This window comes from Panulirus ornatus, chromosome 65 (assembly GCF_036320965.1).
Source record: "Panulirus ornatus isolate Po-2019 chromosome 65, ASM3632096v1, whole genome shotgun sequence".
Taxonomy (NCBI): domain Eukaryota; kingdom Metazoa; phylum Arthropoda; class Malacostraca; order Decapoda; family Palinuridae; genus Panulirus; species Panulirus ornatus.
The window spans coordinates 13,202,366-13,210,819 of record NC_092288.1 but is presented as its reverse complement, the minus strand read 5'-3'; positions in this window follow the sequence as shown (position 1 = coordinate 13,210,819).

Here is an 8,454-nt window from a genome sequence, read left to right as displayed (position 1 = left end):
CTAGTCATTCAAGGATTGACCATTGTGATACCTCATATATCTAAGTTGTGGAATTATCTTTCTCCATCTCTCCCTCATTCTCTAACTTTTCTACTTTTAAAAGGTCAATTAACATATGTAGAGCCCTGATTAATTTTCACATTCCTTATACCTTCTTTTTCTTCCTCTTTTTCCCTTTCACTTGAAATGGCATTGATTGGAGCATATTTTGCTTGTGCCATGTCAGTCTGTGTGTGTGTGTGTGTGCGTGAGAGAGAGAGAGAGAGAGAGAGAGAGAGAGAGAGAGAGAGAGAGAGAGAGGTCACTTAAGTTGTGGAATTCCTGCTTCTCTAAAGCTCACTTACATTGTATGACCGGATATTGATGAGATACAGTATTGCACTTTAAAAAGAAATAGCAGTACAGTATGACAGTCTTAAGAACCTTTCTTTTGATTTGTATCGTCAGTGTAAAATTTGGTTAATCTTATCAATTTCTTTGGATTTTTAAATTCTGGTGTCCTGCTTGAGGTCAGAGTTCAAATACTTGTTTGTGATTTTGTTTTTAGTGGATTACTGTCTTTGGAGAGATAATCTCAAAAAAATTCTAGTTTTTCATCCATACTTGTAATCAGATTTTTTTAGTTTATGGTTTATAATTCATATCAATTATATTTGGTGTAAAGTAAAACCCTGTGTATCTAAAACTAAAGATTTGGAGCTTCAACCACTTGGACAAGGCAGTGGCTTGTGATTTCCAAACAGCTGTATTCTGATTTTTCATATTCTCACTGACAGTCAGTCCATGACAACATGACAGGTGGCTCATCTGTGATGAGTAAGTGCATTTGGCCAATGTTACTATATTTAGCAATGTGCAACACATACAGTAAAGCAGTGTGTTCTAACGCCATGCACTAAAGAGGGTAAAATGAGAATATATACCAAGTATTGTAACTGTATTTTCATACAAAACTACCTACCATTACAATGGTGTGAGAAAAGTACCTTGTTATATATTCAAGACACAAATTTGAATCTTCCCTAGCATTACATCTCATATAAAAATCATATATTTACTATATATAAGGCAAATGTCTTCTAAAAAGCTTCAGTCTTGTGCTAGCACACTGTGTGTCAGGCAACTTTTAACAATAAAACATTGGCAATATGGATGGGACAGACATATACATAAGCTTCAGGAAGAATATCAAACACATTTGCATTGCACATCAGTAACTTAACTTCATATCAGATGGCCATTATTGTTTCAAGATCATACCAGTTACTAGTAATCTCATTCCTTACCAAAGAAATCTTTGTTGAAGTAGTCATGGACAACATCATTTAAACAAACCAGGTATCAATCAACTGTGCTTATAAGAAATATTTAAGATTCTAGGGAATTTCTGAAATGCCAAAAATATTCCCTGTAAAGTTGCAATAATACTTCATAAGATGTTGATCAGTTGCACCTGGGACTATTTTCTATGTTATTCACATGACCAAGATAGTCAAAGAATTAATTCGTTGCTTGGACTGTCCATAAGTGATTCTAGAAATTAAAACAATGTAAAGGATACACTCCTTAGCAATAAGATGAAACATATGTAATAAGATTCTGAAATGGGCTTTACTCCATAATTTGGCTTAAATCAAAAAGCAATATTGTACAAAACAAATGGTTAGGACTAATAAGAGCTAATCCATAACATTACTGTTTTTAGTGCTTTCCTATAAAAACATAAAATAAAATACAATATACATCTTAAAATTTTGCCAGCCTTTACTTGTGTCTGATGTATCATATGAATATAAAATCTTTGACAATCAAGATAATGATTTTCATATCAAAATCAATGTGCAGAGAAATCAGCCAATATACTGAATGAAAAAATAATGATAAATGTTAAATACTCAAATCTTTGTTACTATGACAGTAATCATATGATAATCATTTAAATGTCTGAAAACTTATTAAACAAAAGTCTATAATGACAAGTTAATAACATCTAATAGCCATAATATTAATGATCCAGTTAACCTTGTCTATGGTGACCAACAGACTGAAGAGAGAAAATCTTTGTTTCATTTGGCATAGGCATCACTGTGTTCTGCTTTAATAAATGACTTTGATCCATATTTACACACAATAATAATACAAGCTACTCATTCATATCTGGTATATGAAACATCTGGTTTAATACTTCCTTAAAGAATACATGCCATTATCAAGTAAAACATAAGACACAAACCCTTTTCTGAATGTCTTTTGTTAATGGAACCAGAAAAATGGCAAAATGAACTCAAATTACTTGGGTCACTTGTCAATGAACCAAAGTTAGTTCTACACAGTTGATTCTATAGAATGAAATTTTGAATTCTTATTTTCTGATCAAAATAAGAACTGTGATTGTATTAGTTTGGGGAAAACCTACTAATGATAAATCCAGACGCAAAGAAAGTAATTCAGTGATGTTCAACATATAAGCCAAGTACATGATAAACCCCTATTGAATAAAAGTGGGAAGGTTGAACACAGTCTAATGAAAAATGAAACATCTTATTATTGTGTTGCCTTCAGAAAAAAAATCCAGGGTTTTGAAACACATTTCTAAATCCTAATAATGATTTGATTAAAGCATTCTCAAAATATAAGTAGGTCAAGGGTCTTTCTTCAAGATCTTGAGTAATAATCTATGTCACCAAAAATTTTCATCAAAAATGGTTTTGAAGAGACTTGCTTGAAAACAGTAAATAACCTAACACATACACCTGATAAATGTCAAAGCATCATACTCCTCATGTTAATAATCTAATGGTTTATAATCTGTTTCTAGTTGCATACTTTTCTGTTTTTCAAATATTAAAAAAGATATTGCAGAAGCTGTATGCAGTTGATCCATCCCATTAAACTGGGATGGAGTAATGATTATAAATAAATAGATTGATAGAAGAAAAGCAAGTCATTTGCCCACTAGAACATGTGAGAAAGAAATTATAAATACATAAATAAATATATAAATAAAAATCAAACATTGTAGATTTTGCTTAAGTCTAAATTGTTAGTTGGCCATATCATTATTCACTGTCCTTAATTAAGATAACTTCAAATTTATACACTACTGATGTCCATCCTGTTACAGATCTTAGGCCTATGCTTAAAATATTTTTTGAGACAATCCTCCAAAGTGAGAGCTTGCATATTAAGGACTGCAAAGGAGACCAAAAAAACATGTGTTTCCTTCCTAGTAATAAATGAATTTCTTTGTCTGAAGTAACCAACTTCAGTTTTCTTTCCTTTGTAGAGCTGAATTCAAACATTTTCTTTGTGAGAGAGATGTCAACCCACTTGAGTCCAAGACAGCTGATTAACCAACTCACCTTACAACTTAATGTCAAGAATCATAATGTAAAATCAATTAGTACTTCACACATGACTTCTGAACATAAAAAACCACATGGGTTCAGTTGAATAAGAACAATGGTTTTCTACATCTGTATGACATCTGTACTAGATATATCTTGTTACAATGATGAGCTCTGTGAGAGCATCTTGTTAAAGCTGGATCTTATAGAATTTAATATATATGAAGTGCAATACCCTGAGCTCTGCCTCATACTAATATACCCCAAGCTGCTAAAAGTACCCACAACAAACCACAGTATCCCTTACAGTTCAAGAATACTCACTTAAAAACACTCGTCACAGCATTACTTAAAATGAAAGCAATGTGAAATTCCTCACCTTTTATAGATTCAGTCGCAATGATTACTGGTGAATGTATATCTATTAGGCAGTGATTCTTCCCCTTTTACAGTTCAAGAATACTCACTTAAAAACACTCGTCACAGCATTACTTAAAATGAAAGCAATGTGAAATTCCTCACCTTTTATAGATTCAGTCGCAATGATTACTGGTGAATGTATATCTATTAGGCAGTGATTCTTCCCCTTTTACAAAGGGGTGACATAATTATGTTAAGATGACAAAATAATACAGTATGTTGAAGAAGTCATGCAAGTAAGACAAATTTCAGTCAAGTTCAGTAGATATTGGTAAAATTAGTGTGATGGTTAGTTTTCTCAACTATGTTGCATGACAACTGCAAAATGCTCCAAAATTACACCAAACTTCAGAGTTGAGAACCCTGGAGAAAATCAAATTAACAGCCAATGCTTTTAGGATTCATTATCTTAAATAAGGTGCATGAACCCTAACAGTACGGCTTTCTAAGCAATTGATTTTCCCCAAAAAATTACATAAAAAAAAGACATTCAATAAATCACTCAACAACTATCATGCACTTTCTTGCAACCAAGCACAGTGGCCCATGCATTGCTCATATTTTATTAAGAGAAAAATTTGAATTATAACAATTTGACACTACAGCAATACAACTTCTTTATTTGTATGGCAACCGAACATGTTATTTCAAAAACTGTTTCCAAATCTGCAATATCTAATTAAGTAGATTTTTGGTGACAGTGTTAGGGCCAACTGTGCAGAAGTGAACTGTTTCACATGCTTGATAATTATGAGGTAAATGAAGCTATATTGTACAAAACATGACTGATTAATACCTGAATTTATTAAACTCCCTCCTAAATATATGCTAAAATGGCTTGTACATTTAGTTATAAGAACATCGTAGATGAGGTTCATTATTCATCCCTGGGAGTGCTAGAAAATAGAAAATGGAGATTCCCTAAAGCTTTTACTTACAATTCTTTCACCTGAGTAAATATAGCCTTCATTTCAGAACATGCCCTTGCTACCAAGATTCACTCCAAATCATGATAAGAATCACATCCACATGCTGTCAATTACTGATTATGCCCAATTGATTCCAGACAAGCTTTAATATATAGTGTAATTAATATAAATGCTTACCACCAAAGTAGCTACCGTTTAGTGGATTTTAGATTTAGATTTTGGAACTAGAATTGTGCAAGATGATGATTTGATTTGATAACGTATTCCCTTGTCCTTTGCAACCATAATGTAGAAGGTCTGGATCTTTGACTAAACCAACCACAGTGTTCATGTGTTCCCAATGACATATACTATTCACATATAATGTTTTGAGAATACTGGAAGTTTTCAAAATATAGTATTTATTGTGCCAAATCAGGTAAAGATATTTGAATATTACTGGGTAACCAAAGAGAACAAATTTGTTGAATTTTGGCTTCCTATATCAATAACTTAATCAGGTGGAAGAAGGAAGTTGAATATGAAAACTCTCTCCGGTAAGATCAAGATATAGGATAGTTGATTTGAAACTGAAAACAAAGTGAGAGAAAAAGTGGTTCCTGCCACCAATATGAATTTCTATGATACAGACCAAGGAGTATTTAGTTATCCTATTAGGAAGATAATGAATTAATTCCACAATTATCGAAAACAAAAAAGATAGGGTGTCCTTACCAAAGCTCTTACTATAGAAGTAAACACAGTACCTCTGGTAATACTAACACTGAAACCAGCAAAGCATCTGTTAGCAGTGTGCATAAATAGATTCTATCAAATCTACTGACATGAACTTTCATAATTAAGAAATGATAAATGTGAAAATATTTAACCTCAAAAAATTAACTTTATTGCTGCAGCCATGTTCCATACAGCTGACCTTACATATTGCTGTCATCACTAATATTAGCTTAATCACTTAATGAGCTCGACTTGCATGACATACTATACAAATTATCAGTATTTTTTACATGCACCTTTCGTGTTATTTTACTCAGTGGAAGAATACCAAAATATAAAAGGTGCATGCATATAAGTAGAGGAAAAATTTGAAGTATTACACTTCAGCAAAATCATCTAACACTACAATCCTTAGTTCCTGATACATTTCAATTCACTCTTTCCATAAAAATCTATCTAAAATCTAAAGTTTATGAAAGCACATACTGATAATTCAATTTCAATATTCTTTACATAATCCTTCCACCTCATCAAACATTCAATGCTGTTTACTGCAAAGATTTATAAGTAACAGTACATAATAAAGACCTAAGAAAAAAGCTTGTCTATTCCACAGACATATTGAGATCGTTGATGGTATTTGAACCAACACAGATATATCTTCTTGACAGGGTAGAGGCAAAATGAATGTAAACTTCTTGTTAAACAGAAAGATCCTTTGTTTGATGACATAGGACCCAAATGTTGCTAGCAGGCTATGTTGGAAATTAATAGGATGAGTCAGTTACAGAAACACATTTGTGGTCATATGAGAACCACTTTATGTTACGGACCCACAGATGAACTTTTATCATGAGTTCGTGTTCTAAACATAAGAGAAACATCAAGATGATATGGTCAGCAATGTTACAAAAGTTTTCTTATGTTACAGTTCAGATCAGACATCCTATATTATATCCTCTCCAAAAAAGAAAAAAAAATATTACTGAATGATCCTCAAATAAAACAACCACATATGAGCTTATGAAAGAGCTTACAAGCTCCTTTTATCAACACAACAACTGTAGAAAAGAATCACATCTGCTTTACTGCATATAAAGTACATTGAACAATTTTAAAGTACAATTCATTTGCCCACATACTGAAAAAAAAAAAAGGTATACTCACACACTGTATATCAGTATATGTATACATATTTTGGCGAGGTAGTATCATTGTCGGTGGACAGAAAGGAGTAGTCTCATTGATAAACTCTAGCCCTCTTCAGTCTCTTCCCATATGACCTTCCATAACCTCTTGAAGCCCACAGTGTTAAAGCCCTTTCAAATGAAGATGACTTTACAATTCCATCCCTACACCCTGACACTATGCATGCAATACAATATCACACAACTGAAACAATGGCTCACCCTTCCCTCTAGATAGTCCACTAAAACAGGCAATGAAATGAAACCACAGCACCCTATCCACAACCAGGCCACACAGCACTTTCCATGGTTTACCCCAGATGCTTCTTGTGCCTTGGATCAGTCCAATGACAGTACTACAGGCCCAGTATACCATATCGCTACAATTCACTTTATCCCATGCATGTCTTTCACCCTTCTGCATGCTCTGGCCCTGATCGCTTTATATCTTTTTCACTCCAACCTTCCATCTCCAATCAGGTCTCCTTGTTCCCCCCTCTTTGTCAACCTTTCTTCACTCATTCTCTCCATATATCCAGACCATTTCAGCATACCCTCATCAGTATTCTCAACCACACTCTTTTTACAAATCCAAGTTGGCCTTTGTTTATGTAGTTCTTGATCAGATGTTCTTTGTCTCCTTTATCATTCCTCAAAAAGTTGCCATATGAAGTCTAGCTAACTGGCCTGTAATGCCTGGGCATTAGTTTGGATCCTCCTTTGCACAGTGATGTTACATATGCCATTTTATCAATGTCTGAAACTTTACTTTCATTCAGACTTTACCTCAACAATAATGCCATTGGTTTTGCTATTCATGTTTTTGTCTTCTTCAGGAAGATGGCTTGGATTCCATCACGTTCAGGAACTAAATTTTCTAAGACCTGTATATTTGCTCTTTACATCATCCTCCAACTTTTCAATCTCTATGAATGCATTTTTATCATAATCAATTAGTTCACTATCTAATTTCTTGTTGCATTTTGAGCAGAAAACCGATTTGTATTGTTCGACTAACATCCTCCATATTTCCATGTGGTCATTTTCATACTTTTCTCCTTTGAAGGGGTCAAGAAGTAAAAAAAAAAAGATAATAGTATTCAGTTGAACCCAGTAGCTTAGTTTTCATGAAGCAGAAAGTACAACTGGGATTCCTAGAATGGAGTGCAAAAGATGATTCTAGGCATCAATTCTAGCCAGCAATTCAACCCTTCTCAGCCATGAGTGTTAACATTTTTCAAAAATGATACTTTCATTTTCAGCAAATACATATAGAAAGGGTTTAAAATATTAGTTACCAACCTGTAAACAAATTGCCTCCTAGAAATGTACACAATTCCACACAAATATGAGTATGTTAAGCTTAACTTGAAAAAAGTAACATCACAGGTACAATGAACAGCTTGGTGATACTCAAGAAACTTTTTGCTGACACTACTAAGACTCCTGAACATTACTTAACTTCTTAAAAAACTCTTTGTTTTGATTAACTTAATTTCACATGACCCTCAGAGCCAGTAAGAGCTGGAGAAAAACAAAGATCTTTCACTTAAAGGAAGAGCCCAGAAGCCTGCAATTTCTAATAACTGCAGTATAAAAGTAATCTCCCTGAGGTACACTTAACTTGCACATAAGGAGTGATACAACACTTCTGACACTTCCATTTTTTCTAGTACTACAACAAGGATGCCTAATCCACAGAACATTTATTCTAAGATAATAGTTAAGGTGTTTTGGCCCTGTCTTTTACTTTCAACCAGTGAAATATTGTTTGTCCTACAAAAAGGCCGTGATATGAACTATTCTAAATATCTTTTTGTGTCATTTCATTACCACACTTTTCCCTAGCAAGAA